This window comes from Equus asinus, chromosome 22, assembly GCF_041296235.1.
Source record: "Equus asinus isolate D_3611 breed Donkey chromosome 22, EquAss-T2T_v2, whole genome shotgun sequence".
Classification (NCBI taxonomy): domain Eukaryota; kingdom Metazoa; phylum Chordata; class Mammalia; order Perissodactyla; family Equidae; genus Equus; species Equus asinus.
The window spans coordinates 16,694,700-16,712,161 of NC_091811.1; the positions used below are offsets into that span (position 1 = coordinate 16,694,700).

At 48.4% G+C, this 17,462-nt stretch overlaps 1 protein-coding gene and 1 long non-coding RNA gene across 9 annotated transcripts in view; one reads left to right on the forward strand and one right to left on the reverse strand.

Moving 5' to 3' along the window:
• KCNA6 (potassium voltage-gated channel subfamily A member 6) overlaps positions 1 to 17,462 on the forward strand; it is a 39,906-nt gene that overhangs the window by 14,978 nt on the left and 7,466 nt on the right. For 2 of the 8 annotated variants that reach the window (XM_044756171.2, XM_014841740.3), the window contains one exon: positions 4 to 3,882. The exons of 5 other annotated variants lie outside the window; for them this stretch is intronic. The gene's annotated coding sequence lies outside the window, so the exon portion shown is untranslated. Of the gene's footprint in view, positions 1 to 3; positions 3,883 to 17,462 lie in introns of those variants that run through there. One more of the 8 variants, XM_070494277.1, reaches the window with a different exon arrangement.
• LOC139041550 (uncharacterized) lies at positions 2,459 to 13,567 on the reverse strand. Its single transcript, XR_011496889.1, has 3 exons — positions 13,069 to 13,567; positions 5,200 to 11,584; positions 2,459 to 2,594 (listed from the first exon to the last, which is right to left on the reverse strand). It is a non-coding gene; the product is annotated as an uncharacterized lncRNA (long non-coding RNA).

Genomic DNA, 17,462 nt, shown 5'->3' on the forward strand with positions numbered 1-17,462 from the left:
CAGGAATGTATTTAATTTGCAAGGAAGTCAGCTGAACCTGACATCACTTAATGATGTGTAAGTAGAGAATGAGACAAAATGACGTGGAATTATGGAGCAGGAGGAGACTTCCAAAAGTCACGGAATCCATTACTCTACCCCGAGTTAGAACAAGGTCCCGGTGACCCCAGACCTGTTCTGGAACATCCCCAGAGAAAGAGCACCCGTAACCTCGACTCCTTCAAGCTAGTTGCGTTTGAGCCTCCCGACCTTTGCTGTCCGGATGTTTTCCTGCTGTCTCAGTCCCACACTCCTGCTGCGCTTTAGACTTCCCTCCCTCTGTTTTGTCCTTTACTGAAATGGATACTCCACTGACCATATTCCCTGAAATAACTCCTCATGCCGGACTGCCGCAAAGGTGGTCTGCAGAGCACTGGTCTCACACGACATTCTCATGGAAAAAAATCCCCAGGGCCCACATTTCAGAAACACTGCCTCTTGGAGATGCACAGCATATGCACACAAGATTAAAGACTCTGAGAAGTCCTGCAGCAAATAAACCTATTCACTTCTTTAACTCCGTGTTGTTCAAGTTATTTTTACCACAGAGTCTCCACCCCCTTTTGGGGGGTAACTTCCATTCCCATCTCACAGACACTGTAATCCGAGGAGTACACTTGAGAGACTCAAAGAGAGCTGAGCTGCCTGTAATGGGTTTGAGTCCGTGGAACCTCAGCCCTTAAAGGTTCCTCAGGTGGACGGTTTTGTGGCTTCTTATCAACCCTCTTAAGTTCTCTGCACTCCTCTTGAGTGGTGTGGAGACATCTAGAATCAGTAGTTTAAGGTCCTGAATAACGTGAAAGAAGATGTCCTCTCTCCATTGACCTTCACAGCCTTCTGAAATAGAAGTCTTTGAGAAAAATCACTGCAGGAGCTGGTCTAATTTGTTAGATTTAGACGAGATTCTACTTTGCCAGCAAACGTCCACACTTCGGATATGGTTCTCCAGAGAGATGACTGACTTAGGGTGTTGTCTGTGGTGTAACAGTGCAATTCCTATGGGTGTTGTTAACCAAATCAATGATTATCATGTGAGTTTCTATTCACAAGTACTTTTCTAACTCAATTGGACCTTTTTTTTTGGTGAGGAAGATTGGCCCTGAGCTAACATCCATTGCCAATTCTTTCTCTTTTTGCTTGAGGAAGATTGTCGCTGAGCTAATATCTGTGCCAGTCTTTCTCTGTTTAAGTGTGGCTCAGTGAGCTGTGTGAGGTCCACACCCGGGATCTGAACCTGTGAACCAGGGGCCACCGAAGCAGAGTGCACGAACTTAACCACTGTGCCACTGGCCAGCCCCTGAACTGGACCTTTTAATGAAAACATTCAAGTATACCTTTACTAATTATCATACTTATAAAATTCACAATCTGAGCAAGACACCAAGAAATACTAGCAGTGGTCTCTAAGTAACCAGGGTTCAGTCTGCTTTCCCATTTTTCTAAACCCTGTTTCCAAGTGCAACGCACCCTTTCTCTCTCCCGAGGAACTTCAGGCGCTGGTCCCTCCGGGAGCTCTTCTGCTGGCTGTGCTTTGTGCCGTGAAGGCTTGTGCCTTTGACTCTTCTCTGCTCATCCCAGGAGAGGCTGGACGCTCTTGCCCGCTCCTCCACAGCTGTCCCAGGACTGAATTCTGCCATGGTTTCCCTTCTGGGCTCAGATGGAAAAGGCGAAGGCTGTGGGTGGCCCCTGACCTCTCGTGCCTTTGTACCTGCTTCTTTTCCGGACGTCGCGGGCTGCGGGGAGTGTCTGATATCCGGTTGTTTCTTTCATCTCTAGACCCACCAAGAGTCAGAACAAGTTGACTGAGGGGCAGGTGGGAATCGCATCTGATTCTGGCTCTGTCGTTGACCTGCTGTGTGACCCTGAGCAAGTCACCTGCCCAGCACCCAGCAGATGTTAGCTGTTAGCGTTATTCTCGGGGCCAGTGTCTTCATCTGTAGAGTGAGGTGTCTGGATCAGACAATTTCTGAGGTTTTTCTTAGCAATTCTACGGATGCTCAGGCTTGTTCGTTAAATGTACAGCTGGTCCCTTGATAACTTGGCAAACTTTATTGCTTGGCTTTTGCACCGGAACAATCTTTTAAAAAGAGAGTTGGATTTACTAAAACTTCAACTTTATATAGAATCATTGAATTTTAAACATCATCTACTCCACCTTCTTAGTTTACAGGCAAAGATTAGCACTTAACACTTAAAAATATAATGAGCATGTTATAGCAAAGTTTTAAGAGAGACGTAATCATTTTTATATAATTCCAAGTGTGATAAATCGCTTCCCTCTGCTTTTCTCCTCCCCCCCTCCCTCCTTCCATTCCTTCCTATTTTTCTTAGATGAGCTCTATCTTGGTTATTAAGTGATTCTAGTTCTTTTTTATTTCAAAGTTGCAAAATAAACATCCCTGGGTCTTGGCTGTGTTAAGCACCTTGGCATTATGATTGGAAAAATGTTGGGCATGGAAAGCGCTTCTATATTAAGGAGAAGCAGGGGAATGCAGCCCGGAGCGGGTGCTAGGCAGGATTCTCTGGGTCTCAGGTTCCCCACTTGCAGACGGAGCCTGTAAAAGGAACAAAGGAAAGCAAAGTTGGTACAAGTCTTTGATATCCGTGGAGAAAGCCGAGGTTGGCTCTTTCCATTTCTGGGAGAGGGCAGTGACCCCAAGGGCAGGTTGTGGACTGTGTGCTGGAGTGGCCCCATGGTGCCACACAGTGGCTCTGGACAGAAGCTCTTGGCTGGCTAGAAAGCGTGTAGCTCTGTCCTTCCAGCTCAGCCCTGGGAGCTGGAGCTGCACGTCCAGACAGACCAGGGTCCTCACTGAGCCAGGCCCAGCCTGCAGGCTCCACCAGGCCTCAGTGCTTTTTGCTGTTTGTTCCTTTGCCTCCTGCTCCATGTCGCTTCCCTGCCCCCTGCTAGTGCAGTCTGGGGAAGTGGCAGGACCACTGTGTGGGCCCCCAATGTGCTCTTTGACCTTGAGCAAATTGCTTAAAAGAAGCATTATATTTTCTGACTTTAAAAGTAATCTCTGCTCATTGTGGAAAATTAGTATAGTTCGGAAAAGTTTAAGGAAGAAAATAAAAGCCCCTATCATCCCATAACTAGAGACATTCATGAATTGTTGGCATTTTGTCGTGTTTTCCTTCCAGACCACTCTGTCTCTGCTTGTCTCTGTATCTCTGCAGAGATCACCCTGTATTTCATGTTAAAAACGTCATCCTGTATCTCTGTTTGTCTCATGCAGTTATTACATAACCACCATATAATGCACTATTATTTTGGTGATCTATCCCCTATCGTTGGGCATATAGGTTGTTCTAGCTTTTCGTTCTTCTAAATGATACTGCGGTGAACGTTTTCAGTACAGATATCTGTTCATGTTTATGACTATTTTCTTAGTTGGATTCCTATAAGAATCAAGAAGTATGAATGAATAATTTTCTAGACGTCAGCTTCCTCATCTAAAATAAAATGACCCAAGCAACAGCAACCACTTTTCTAGCGTACTGTGTGCCAGGCACGTTTCTAAGAGCTTTGCATGTGCTAACGCGTTTACTCTTCCTAGCAGCCCTGTCAGTATTTCCGTTCCACACGAGGGGCTTGCCCATGGTGGCACAGCCGGGAGGAGGTGGGTGGGATTTCAGCCCAGGCCATCTGGCTCCGGAGCCCTTGCTCTTCCCTGCTGTGTGGACACTCTCCCTGCGAGATGAAGAACGAAATCCAGCAATCCCGAGGGTGCCTTTCGGTCCCAACATTGTCTGCATCGTTCAATTCTGCCCTGGCCGTCCATGTTCCCAAGTAACGCAGTTGCCTGATGGAGTTCACCGGCTCCTTTAATCTCTTCATCCCTCTATTTGCGTGATGAGCTTGGGTCTCTGTGTGAGTATGTGTATGCGTGTGTGTGTTTAGATAATCTTACAAGTGGAACAGTCAGCAGAGAGAGTGTGAAACAAGATGGCCTGGGCAATCCACTGACGAATCAATAACACCCTGGTCACCTGTGCTGTTAGTTTAGATAACGCATCATGGTTTCCTTTTTATCTTAAGGTTCTCAGGCTCTTTGGCTGGGAGGTTTGTCATTTTATGATTGGACTGTCACCCCAGTGGAGTGGGAATGGGATTGGCTGTGGCTGTCTAGCACAGCCCGTCCCCGAAGCACCTGTCTGCGCGCATTCTCCGAGGAGGACGCCTCCCCCGAATCTGCTTTTTTTAAGACAAGCGCTACAGGTGATTATCTTCAGCAAGTTTGGGGAGTCTTAGGTCCTGGGTCTCCACCTCCAGGGCATCAGAATCACCTGAGACACTTTTGAAAAAGTACCACTTCCTGCCTCCTCCGCCGTCTCAGCCCCTCCCGTCTCCCCGCTCCATTGGAAGACTTGATCTAGGGTTGAGGCCAGGTGCAGCATTTTTTAAAAAGCTTCTCAAGAGATTTTAGTGTGCAGCCAGATTCTAAGAAATCCTGGTGGTAATAATTTTATACCTTTTCGTTGAAGTGTGCTTCACATTTTACAAATCTCTTTCACAACTGAACATCATAACAATCCACTAAGGTGAGTAGAGCAGGCATTATGATGAGCGCCCTTGGCCCAGAGAGGCTGACCGAGTTCCCCAAGGTTGCACAGCTTTTCCATCCGTCAGTGGCAGCAGCCATTCTCTGCCCAGCCCAGGCCAGTCCTGCCAGGCCCTTTGGGGAAGGGCAGCCTCCTCTCCCTTCCCCTCCCCTGGAAGTCCTCCAGGATGGACCTGTCTTAGCCTAGTGTAGACGCTTGAGATGCTCCTTCTCTTCATTCTCACCTCATCTCTTCCCCTGCAGTCACTCTCCCTCCTCAGGGAGCCTCCCTGTGAAATGTGCAGTCAAGGTTTTCTCCCAGGCTCCATCCCCTTTCCCAGTTAAGTAACGCACTGAGGGACAGAGGCCCGGGGCCTGGACAGCGCACGTCACCCACAGCCTTCTGACCCTCAGCCCCAGATCTCGCCTTCACTGCTGACTCCCCAGAAAACACAGTGCATGGCAGGAGCAAGGAGAGCCCCATCCCACAGCAGCTGCCCCAGCGCTGCATCCCGTCCCCCCAGCTGTTACCTCCCGTCCTGAATTCTCACACTCACCACCAAAGCCTCCGTCCCTTCCCTGCCCCCCCCCCCAGCACCCCAAGAGCCTTAAAGCCCACCTGAGTCCTCCTGTGAGGCTGCCCTGAGAGCTGGAGCCCTTGCAGTGGTCAGGCCCCACTCTGGACATCTGGCATGGATTTGAGCTTAACGAGGTGGAGCAGGGACAGAAGAACACAACCAGGTGCCCGTGTGCACCCTCCACCATCCTCCCCTAGCAGCCAAGCTTTGGCTCTGACTCCCTCCCCATTCAGACCTTTTCCCTTGCACAGGCCGTTTCCTGGAGAGGCTCCCGGGGACTGCAGCTCTCTATGTCAGGATCCCGCAGCTCTGTCCAGCGATGTGGGGAGGAGGCGCGGGGGGAGGCGGGGTTTGCCTCCTGGGCAGTGCAGGCTGCAGAGCTGCCCGTGGAGGGAAGAGGACAAATGCTGATTCCCCGAATTCCCCTTACCAGACCTGGTCACTAGCCTTGTGGCCGAGACGAAGCCAGCACCTAGCAGATTCCTGCGGCAGTATCATTCTTTCTCCCTCCCAGGACCTGCTCATCGTGTGTTGTTCACTGATTTGGTGGCTTGTTGTGGAGGGTCAATCAATGTCCTCCATGACTTTTGATCCGCCAGGACTGACTCTCAGGAAAGGCGCCTTCTCGGCTAGCAAGGTCGGCCCCACTCTGCCCTACTCCTGTTATACAACAATCCTGTGTGGCTTTTCAGCCCGGTGAGAGGGTGTTTGGGGGGGGGGGGCTGGGTTTAAAGAGCTCTCCTCTCCGCAAGCAAAGGAAGCAGGGTGCCAGGGCCCAGGGCCCAGATGGCCAGCTTGGTGAGTCTTCAGTTCTCTGTTCTCTGGCTGGATGTCATCAGATAGAGTGGTGGTCAGAGGGTCCAAGGGTCCTTCCCAGCTGCCCCCTTAACTGCGCCATCACCCACCAGGCTGTGCCTCCAGTTGCCAAGCTGGTGCCATCCGACTTGTTCCTGATGCCGTGGATCGGAGGAGGGCAGAGCCTGAGCCAGCCAGAGCCTCCTGCCTAGAAACTGTTCACTGGGACAGGAGGTTCTGGTTCAGTCTGGGCCAGTCTCTATGGAGGAGAGGGAAAGCCTCCCAGCCACGGGACCTGGAAGAGGTCTGGCCCATCATCCAGCTTCACTCTCTCCGCTTATAAATGAAAAACCACTGAGGTCGGTCCTGAGAGACCACTTCATTGGCTCAAGGCTGCATGGCTGCTTTATGACAGAGCTGGGGCTGGGTCCGGGGTATTAACTCACTCAGTGTCTTGGCTAAGATGCGATGCCTCTTCAAATGAGCTCCTGTGAAAGCTTGCCTTCAGCTCAGACTCGGAAGAAATTGCAGTAGCCAGGTACCACACGGGCTGCGTGGAGAGATCACGGGCTGCAGCCCCAGCCCATCCAGGCTGGCTACTGGGACTCCTCAGCACGTTTCCCTCTCTCGGGGCCTGTGCTCCCCACCTATATGCGGGGATTGTTATCCTCATCTCACAGGAATGTGATGAGGGTTTTCTATTGAGGATAAGACATGCTTAGCACACAGTCCTTGCTCAATAAAGAAAGAAGTCTTCTTGGCCCCCTTTGCTGTGCTCTGATTCTGAAGCTGGTTTGGTTTGGGAATTATTTAGTGCCTTCATGTTTGCAGTTGGAACCAGAGAACAGAGCACTTTCTTTTGCCTCCTCTCCAGGCTCCCAAGGGGACGCCCCTACACTGAGCTGGCTGTCTTCCTGCTGGCCCATGACCATCCTCTCAGGCTTAGGCAACTCGGGTATGGAGAGAGACGTGGCCGACCCTGGCAAATTTGAAAGAATGAGGTAGTTCTCTGGTGCTTTTCTTCCAGCTTGTGACATCTGTTCAGCCCACCCTTCAACCTTTATTAAAGGCCTGCTCTGTGACCTCCCAGCCCCCTGGCTGGCAGTAAGCCCACCAGGTGAGAGAAGGTGAAGGGTACAGGGACACAGGCGGAAAGGGATTCTTCAGGCCTGGTCACTGCAGAGGTCATGGGCACTGACCTGATGACCTCTGAGAGGATGTGCTTTTTGAAACTCTTTTGAGGGTGGCTACGGAGGGAGGACCCTGCCTTGTGCCTCCAGCAGCTCTGCCTGTGACCTCATAGGACGAATGTTTGCTGGGCCTGCACTGAGAATGCTATTCTTTCTCGTTGTGTCCTTCACACCCTAAATCATCACATCTGAGCTCCACTCCTCGCCATTCACCTCCTCGCAGAACAAATCCCTGTGGATTGTCCATCGCTCCAGGCCCAGGTCGGAGCCCGCCCCTCTCCACCGCCCCTCTATCCCCGTCTCCCTACATCCTGCACCTCCTTCAAAGCCGGCCCAGCTCTCCCCAGGCTCCTCCGGGAGGACGGGCGCGCCCATTTTTACTTAGCGGAGGTTACCTTGTGTTGCTGGGCACAGGTCTGGCTCTAATCCTTTCTGCAGACACACAAAGCACGAGTGCCTCCCTCAAAGGATTGACAGCCCAGTTGAAAAATATGTCTTAAGTCCAATTGGACTGTAATCCTTGAAGGCGGGCCCCAGCCCGTCTTTTCGTTCCTCGTCAGGGACTATTGTCTGCATTTGACTGTGGCATTTAAAAACAAAAACCCAAAGAACAAGAGAACATTTATTATCTCACATAACATGGAGTCTCGGGGAGGGACCGCTCCCGGGCTGGTGATCAGTGCCCGGGCCTGCGCTCCAGGCCTCTGCCGTGGGCTATGGGCGATCGGGTGCCGCCGTCTCTGGGCTTTCGCTGGCCCTGGGCCGGGAGCCGGCTCTCCCGTGCGTCGTGCCCGTCCCTCTCGCAGGCGGCCTGGGCTGTTTCTCACGGCGGATGCAGGGGCCCAAGAGCAAGAGCAGGAGCGTGAAAGCCCCTTGGGACCAAGGTTTGGCACTGGTGCAGTCACCTCTGCCGCGCACTCTTGGCTAAAGCCAGTCACCCGCCAGCCGGAGGACTGGACTCAAGTCCTGGGGAAACAGGCTCCGCCTCTGGGTGGGAGGAGCTTCGAAGTCCCATTGCAAAGGGAGGCGGGGCGTTTGAACCATTTTTGACAAGGGTCTGCCGCTGGCCGTGATGTCAGGCTCAGAGGATTCCGCCCTCTGGGCCTCACCCGCTGCCCCCTTATGCTCACACATGGCGGCAGCAGTTCCGGGCAGCACGTCCTCACACCAGTGTCCGAAGGCAGGAGGGGATGAGCCTGTCTAAGAATGAGGAAACCTTCCCCAGCGTTTCCCACCAGCCTCCCTTAGGCCACGGTTGGGGTGCAGGCCCATCCTGACCGGCTTCGGCCGAGGTGGGTGGGATTACCACCGTCGGTTTAGACTCAGCTGGAGGCCTCCGCAGGGCTGGGGAGGGACCCAGCCTCTGTGGAGCATTTGGCTTCTAGAAACCTGGACAAAATGGGGATTCTGGGAGCAAAGAAGCGGGGGCAGGGGATGGCAGCTGGGCTGGGAGTCAGTAGGGTGTGGAGGAAGCACCTTACTTGGTGTCTTGTACCCTCTTTTATTTTCAACGTTTATATTAAGCCTGCTTGTGCCTGGCCCTGGAGAGAGTGAGCAAACCTTGACCTCTTGAGGAAGGCCATCACAGCGGACAGCAGCCCCAAGTGAACAACTGACGGTGGTACAGCGGGGCAGGTGGCAGAGGGCAGGGGGGAGCAGGCTTTCGGGGCTCACAGGAGGGCCCAGACCCTGCCATGCTGTTCCCCCTCCTTGCTACCAGGTTCTGACTGAGGGGGTGACAGGCACAGATGGATGCAGGAATCAAGGGACAAGTTTATCAGCATTCAAGCAGCCCCCAGGTACTTGCAGCTCAGGGCTCAGGAGTAAAGGCTGAGCTGACACACAGCTGCGACCGAAGGCGAGCGGAGGGGGTGTCTTTTATTCCTGGACCTTGGAACCAAAATCTGTGACCAGCTCCCTTTGGGGTGACTTGCAGGAGGCAGAGAGAGAGCAAAGGTCCACTTTCCTGGCTGCTTTCACGGAGGCTGGAATTAGGAATGAGTCTTGGAGGCCACATGGGGAACTGCTCAATGGCAGTGGTGGTGGGGGCGACGGCAGTAAGTGACTGAGTGGGGCAGGTAGCAGGCGCTCCGGGTAAGGGAAGAAGAGTGGTGAATTCTTCCAGGGCTGGAGGGAGTCAGGCAAGGTTTCCCAGAGGAGTTGACACATCAGCTGAGTCTTGCAAGATGACTCGGAGTCTTCAAGATTGAAAAGAAAATTCTTAATAGAAACAATGGCTTGAACAAAGGCAAGGGGGCCCAAAGATGGGATAAAGTGTTCAAGAACTGGGAGCCTAGGACACATGGCATGGGAGAAAGGGTGCAGGGGAGGCTGGAAAAAGAGGTTGGACTCAAGACTGTGAAGAGCCACGAAGCTGCTAGAAGCTGGATTCGTTCCGAAGGCCCTCGGAGCAAGCAAGCATTTTAAATCAGAGGCATGACACGCTCAGGTGCCATTTTGGAGTGATCCCTGTGGCTGAAGTGAGGAAGGAGTGAGAAAGAGACGAGAGGGTGGGGTCCGGGTGGGAGCAGCGGCTGGCGCAGCCAGTCGTGGGGGCAGGTGGTCCACCCTAGTTGGGAGGAGTATTTTATCACTGGCACTGTTTATAACTGCTGGCACGTGTGAAAATAACTTTTGGTCAGTTTCGTTACTGTTTTTAAATCCTCTGCGGAGAATGCACCCCTTTATTGCGTGCGCGGGGGACCTTTCTCAAGGCGCTGCCCTTGGGGTGCCACCGCCGGATGGCTCTTGCAGGAAGCGGGTAGAAGAGGTTGCAGTCGCTTCCTGAACATCTGCGAGGCGCTCCTGGATGGACGCATTGAGTGGGGGCCCTGCGGCTCAGAGGTGCGTTTGAAAAGGACCTTTGTATCGGGCTGCTGCCGCGCCAGGCTGCAGAAACTGTTCTCCCAGAGTTTCTCAGGGGTGGGAAATGCGCAGGCGCACTCCAAGGGCATGCCGCGCCGTGGAGGTGGGGCGTGGGTGGTTGTCATCATCCTACCGACCTCAGGAGCCTAGTGTCACAAATTCCATCTCCTGCGGCTACACTGGTCTCCCCTTGACCCTCCCCAGGGCCTGAGAAGCCGTCCCTCAGCCTGCTTGGAGGGGGACAACTTCTCTTTTATTTCTGGAACTTCCTCCTTAAAATATTCAGGGCTGCCAGGAAATGGTCAAGTGGAGATGTTGGAGAAGTAGATTGATTCAGAAAGAAACGGAAAACTTTGCCAGCCAGCCTCCATTCCTCCAGGCTTCCACAGGAGCCCCTGCTGCTGCCTCGGTGCCCCGGGAAGCAGTAGCCTCGTGCCATCCACCCGGAGGCTGCCCGTGAGCCCTGTGGGCAGAGACCCGGGGCAGCCCCAGCGCTTTCCTTGACGCCGGCTGCTTCTCAGGTGCAGCCTAAAGAAAACGTGATGTGATGGCCCAGGACACTCACTCGCCTCTGGAAAGTGAGAAACTGTTTTATCCGTTTGCTGTTGACATGCTGCCTGACTTTGAAAGGAGCCTGTCACCTCTCTGCTCTACCTCAGTTTCTTGAGAGGGATATGGGGTTACTGTGAGAAATAATAAACATGAGATGAATTGCACATAAACTGTCATGTCACAGGTAAATGTGCAGGAAACATTTTATATATATATATATATATTTATTTTTTTTTGCTGAGGAAGATTCGCTTTAAGCTAACATCCACTGCCAATCTTCCTCTTTTTTAATGTGAGTTGCTGCCACAGCATGGCCAGTGACAGATGAGTGGTGTAGGTCTGCGCCTAGGAACCAAACCTGAGTTGCAGAAGTGGAGCTCAGCAAACTTAACCACTAGGCCCCCGGGACTGGCCCCTTACATATTTTTATATTTTTGTGAGAAACCGAAATGATTTATTGGAAATCTGGTGGTTCCTTTGTCTCAGGTCTGCATGTATATGCAGTTCATGGCCAACTTACACAGCTTTAGGCAGTGTCCACATGAAGTGGGAAACTTGCAGTTATCCGGTTAATTTCAATGATGGAGTCAGCTTTGAACACTGCTTTGGAGATTGCGTGGTGCTGGCTGGCATTTGACGCTACTCAAGTGAGCCACAAACTGGCTTTCAGATTTTGGCCCTTGCTTGGAACCCAGAGAAAATGGCTGTACCGAGGGGACTCCTTCTCCCACTTTAACTGAGGCTCTGTTTGCATACTTTTCATGCGCTTGGCCCCAAATCCGAGCTCTTCGTGGGAAGTTAAGCTTCCTGGTGGTTATTTTAGCGCCAGCGCTAGTGACCCCAAGCCCGATAAAAGCCTTCTCTCTGTGGCGTGGGAGCAGAGTTCAGATCTCTAAGTCTGGACTAGAAGAGAGTATGGTGCAGTGGAAGAACGTGGAGCTGGTGTCTGGGGTCCTGCTTCCATCCAGCCAGCCGTGTGACTCAGGGTGAATTCTTTAACCTCGTGGAACCCCAGATTCCTCATCTGTGAAACAGAGAAAATAATGCGTATCTCAAAGGACGAGTAGGCTGATTCATGAGACAAGGTTTCTAAAGTATATTAAACACAGTAAGTGATTTAAAAAACACAGTTATTATTGTAATTAGCTATAGAGGTTAGTGTTGGTGGTTCTGTAATTAATTAGGTCCAATTAGCCTTCTTTTGGTTACAAGAGACTAAAATTCTGGCTCAAACCAACTTAATCAAAAAAGGGAAATTTATTAAGTCCTATAAGTTCATCTAACATTGGGCTTCAGTCGGCAGAGATGCTATAGAGCAGGGAGAGGCATGGTAGGTCGCAGGGGTTGAATGACTCCTTGGTAGGGTTACCAAACTTAGCAAATGACAGTACAGGATGCCCAGATGAATTTGATAAAAAGCCCTAACTGCTGTATTTTGTAATTTATTGGAAAAAAGCTGAATGCAGGACATTTAGGGTGACCCAAGAAACTAATACAAGAAGAAGGACAAAACCATTAAATATAGGACATGTCCTGTATATACAGGATACCTGGCAAGCCTGCTCCTTAGGGTATTTCCACCCCTGAAATTCTACCATACCTATAAGTAGTGTTTTCAGCTAATGCTAGTAGACTCAATTAATTTCATTCTCATGCCAATTAAATTAACTGGAGCCTTTACTGGAAAATTGATGATAAGTCTAAGGTCCATACTATGTACTTGAAAATAATAAAATTAAACAAAATAAATTTGGGCTTCAGGTACAGTATGATCCAGGAGGTAAAAAAGTTTTTCATCTTTTTTAATGCACTTCTGCTGTCCATGTTGGCTTCAGATAGCAGTAAGATGGCTAGTAACTCCAGGCATATATCCTCCCAGTTTCTAATCCAATTAAAAAAAGAATGCTTCTACTCAACTGAAAAAATACATGATCTAATTTTCATTGGTCAGAATTCCACTTCATCCTCTTATCTGGGCAAATTATTAGGTCAGGGGAATCATGTGTTCTGATTGGACATATCTGGGTCATGTGTACACCCTTGGAGCCAAGGTTGGAGTCAGTTTTACCCAAAGCATGTGGACTGAGCATGGGGTGTGGAGATGTTTCTCCAGAGGAAAATTTGTGCTCTGTAATGAAAAGAAGGGATAAAATGGATGTTGGGTAGCCAAAGAAAAACCCTCCCCCTCAACAAGCAAGTAAACAAAAACAGCAAATATAGACTGCATTCAGGGTCTTTTAGCAAGAGAAAGATGTCGCAGCTTGGAGAAATCAGCACCAAAATAGGACGAGGAACACGTCCATGACTTCCGATAAAGAATTCCTGAATCCAAGCGTGGACTCATTGCTTCAGATTTTAAGATTACAGAATTGTCAAAGAATCATGCTTTTGCATAAAGTTTTTAAAGTTGCTAGTACTTTTTTTTCAAAATCATAATAGCTTTCTTGTTTTATTCTGATAATTAAGATAATATATGCATAAAGCGTTATAGGGCAAAATAAAACTCACCAACAGTCCCACCGTCCAGAGATAACTCTTGTCAGCGTCTTGCTATAATTATCCGGATATTTTTCGTATGTGTGTGGGGGCTACAGGTAAAATATTTAGTTAAAAATAAAATCGAACTTAAAGTTACATTATTACCTTTTTAAATTTGATGATACATTCTGAACGTCTTATCATATTAGTAAATATGAGTTTAAAAAATTATCATTTTAAGGCTGCATACATTTGAACAAAATTACCATAATTGTTTAACCACAGTTCCAGTAATTCAATTGCTCATGATTATAAGCAATACACTGATCAATATCCTTACCTGTACATATTTCTCTATTATCTAATGGTTTCTTGTGACTAGATTCCTAGAAGTGGAATTGATGTGCTAACAATTAGGTACGCCTTAACTGTTTCGACATGTGTTACTGAAATGTCCTCCAGAAGGTCGTGCCTGTGCTGGGCAAGGTTGCCAGACACAATACAGGAGGCTCGGCTAATTTGAATTCCAGGTAAGCAGTCAATAATTTTTTGTATAAGAATGTCCCAAATATTGCAAAACCATCTGACATTCAAATTTAACTGTGGATCCTGTATTTTTATTTGCTCAACCTGCAACTCTCAGACTAGGTCTAAACCTCAGTTCATGAACCCAGTAGTGGCCCTGCAGCTTCGCTGCTGGGCTGGGAGCCCTGTGCCTCAGGTCTGGCCACCTTTGAGCATCAACAGCCATTCCCTCCGAAATCTGGCCGTCTCCAGGGATGCTCCCATCTGGTGGTGAGTGGGTCCCTGTTCTTCCCCTGCTGCTGACCTCTGAACTTCTCTCTGTGCCCTCACATGACCCTTCCTCCATCTGCTCAGAGGGCAAGCCAGCGAGCTCTAGTGTCTCTCCCTCTTGTATAAGGACACCAATCCCATAGGACCAGGCCCACCGCTATGGCCTCATTTAAGCTTAATTACTTCTGTAAAGGCCAATCTCCAAGTATAGCCACACTGGGGGTTGGGGCTTCAGCACGTGAATTTTGAGGAGACGTGAACATTGAGTCTATAACACAGATCCTTAAAGTTGTTCTTTTCTTGTTCCTTTCAAAGACCCTCAAGGAGTTCAGGCTTCTGGAAAACAAAACAGGCAAGCTCGGCTTGTGAATAGAGTAATAAAATTTGTCAGTTGAACTCAAAAGCTTCAGGAAAAACTCAATGTGAAGATTTATAACCTTAACAAATTGAGTATTTATTTATCAAAGCAATATGTCTTCTAAATAATCTTTTCAACACACAAAAGCCACTTGTAGGAACATAAAAAAGTGCACACTGACATATATGTAAATATGCGTAAGAAAAGACTGGAAGTGTATCAGTAATAGTAACAGCCACAGCTTCCAGTCACTGAACACTGTGCCGTATACAAACCTTGCCTTCAGTCCTCACTCTGTGAGCCCACTTCAATTATTATTTCCTTTTGTCAAGTGAGAAGTAACCAAGTGAGTGACGGGCTGAGAGCAGCTCCCGGTGACCCCAAAGGCGATGCGTTTTTCTCTGGGTTGAAGGGAAATGTGTGATTTTCAGTTTCTTTTTGATAGTTTTCTGCAGTGCCTGAATTGTTTACAATGAATGTGTATGTTTTAGGATCAGAAAAAATTATTTCCATCTTGAAAAGTGATAATGAATGGTTATAGAAAGTGAGAGGCAAACAGACAGAAGAAGCCGCCTGCTCTGAGTGAGTGTTTATGGCACCCTACCAGCTCTGGATTAGGTTGGGAGGGGCCACTGTTAATGTGATGGGAATTAAATACTATCTTGTTTAATTTGAATTTTATCGATGATTGTAATTTACTTGCTCTTAAAGATCATGGTGGAATATTTTCAGCCATAAAAAGAAGGAAATTCTGCCATTTGTGACAATATGGATGGACTTGAAGGCATTAAGTAAAATAAGTCAGACAGAGGAAGACAAATACTGTATGATCTTATTCATACGAGGAATTTAAAAAAAACAAGAACAAAAAAATACTGAACTCATGGAAAAAGAGATCAGATTTGTGGTCAGCACCCGTGGGGGGCGGGCGCAGGGGATGGACGCAGGCGATCAAAGGTCCACACTTGCGGTTATAAGATACATCAGTGCTGGGGATGCGACGCACAGCGTGATGACTCCGGCGAACACTGCTGGACGGGGTATTTGGAAGTTGTTAGGAGGGTAAATCCTAAGAGATCTCATCACAAGGAAAAATGAATCTTTTTTCTCTTTTTGTGTCTGTATGAGATGATATCTGAACTCATTGTGGTAATCACTTACAATACGTGTAAGTCAAATCACCATGCTCTACGCCTTAAACTTGCACAGTGCTGTATGTCAGTTATGGCTCAACAAAACTGGACAAAAGAGACTGTGCGGAACACTGAGCCTTGAGAGAGCCCTGGCGCTTTTCCCGTGGCGTCTGCAGGCCCAGCTGCAGCCCTACACTTGTGGAGGCCGCTACTCCACCTCTCGGGGAATGCACAGGGCTTGGTGACATACCCCGGAGGAGCCGAAAATTCTCCCAAGTTCAAGGTTTCCGGGAATGCCAAATTCCACATCACTCACGGAAATGGCAAGAATGGTTGGGAAACAATTGTTGAGCCTAACTCCGACAACGGTGACAAGAGCAGTGAGTGTAGACGAGATTGAGTGGTCAGTGGTTAACAGTGGGTGCAGCAAGAGGCAGGATCGCCCAGATTCTGGTGCCAGCCTTTCCCTGCTGATGTGGCACGGCCCAGCTCTGGGCAGTGACCCCCAATAGTTATTGACAGAGACCGGTTTGGGGGGCAAAGGAAGGGATGTTTTAAAAATATACACAGGGGATTCTCCAATTTAGTTGTTCACTTGTGTTATATTACAGACATAAAAAATTCGGGCTCCCCATGACTCCTGCAGCTTGTGTCTGAAGGGGAGTTAATGCAAAGGAAGGCAACCCAATAGCCTTATTTTTTAGAAGGAACTTTAATGAATATTTGGTGTGTTATAAAATTCTGAATAAGTAGAAAGAAGAAAATGGATGAATTTAAACTTGTTTTACCAAGCAAAGGGTTGATTTAATATTGGATTATTAGGTGCTCCCTAATTGCACAAGAAGTGTAAACAAGTGGTGCTCAGTATTAGATGTTCCAATTTAGAAGCCCCTCGTGCCCTATCTTATGCTGGACTTGGAATTTTGTGCATTAACTGACAAATGGTCCATCTCATGGTGGCTCTGTGAGCTGGCTAGTGTCCCATCTTTTCTGCTCAGTATGTATGTGCAATAATTTGGCCACTTTTGTTGCCTTTTTTGCCCTTATTTTATAAAAATCAAGGGAAAACAGAGAAATCTACAGCACAAAGCTTAAGTGTTAAACTGAATAGAGTTGGGACAAGATAAAAATCATTAGGTTTGCCTAAAGTGCTAATCTTTAGCTTCAATCAGATGTTCACTGGAATTCAGCCAATTAAATCTGTGTTGAATCGTGAAAGAAGATAACATATTTAAAGATCATATGTGAAGTGCTAGCAATACATCGGGGATGACTGTGTCTAAAAAGCAAAGTGTAAGGAAGGATTTTGTAATGCTAGCTCTCCAGGATAGAAACCCCCTTCAACACATGATCTCCTGCACACTTTGCGTCAATACGCAATTTCAGAAATTATATGTGAAAATGGGAACTGGAAGTGTAGAGAGGAGTGAGTGGCAGGGCTTTAAAAAAAGCATGCAGTCTCCGAGCCTGAGAATTTTAGAGTAGTGGCGAGACAGATGAATAAATGTTATTCACACCCAGGTAGTACAGAGTGCTTATTGTGGTAGCAAATGTAGTGTTTCAACAAATTATTCAATAGACATTTACTGAGCTCCTACTATGTATAATGATAAGTGAAACAAATGATTTCCTCCTTGAATGGAGCTTGAGTGTGTGTGCGTGTGCCTGTGCGTGTGTGTGTGTGTGTGTGTGTGGTGTGTGATGATGGTGGGGGTGGAGACACATGTTAATCCAATAAGGCCAGATGTAAAACTGCAACTGTGACCAGTGTTACAAGGTACAGATATGCACATACCTGTGTTGTGAGAGCCGAAAATAGGGGACTTGACTGAATGACTTTTTAGCTGGTATTTGAATGATCAGCAGGAGGTAAATAGACAAAGGCTCTGGAAACAGTATTCCAAGCAGAGGGAACAGCATGTCCAAAGGCCCTGTGGTGGGGTTAACATGGTGAGAACAAGAGACTGGGGTGGCAAGGGAAAGGGCAAGCATGGAGTGAGGTTGGAGGCTTAAGAGCTTTATCTTTAGCCCAGGAGCAATGGGATGCCATGGGCCTGTTTTAAGCAAGTGGCAGTGGTGCGATAGGATCAAATTTGTGTTTGAAAATATCAGGCTGACCACAGTGTAATGGATTGGAT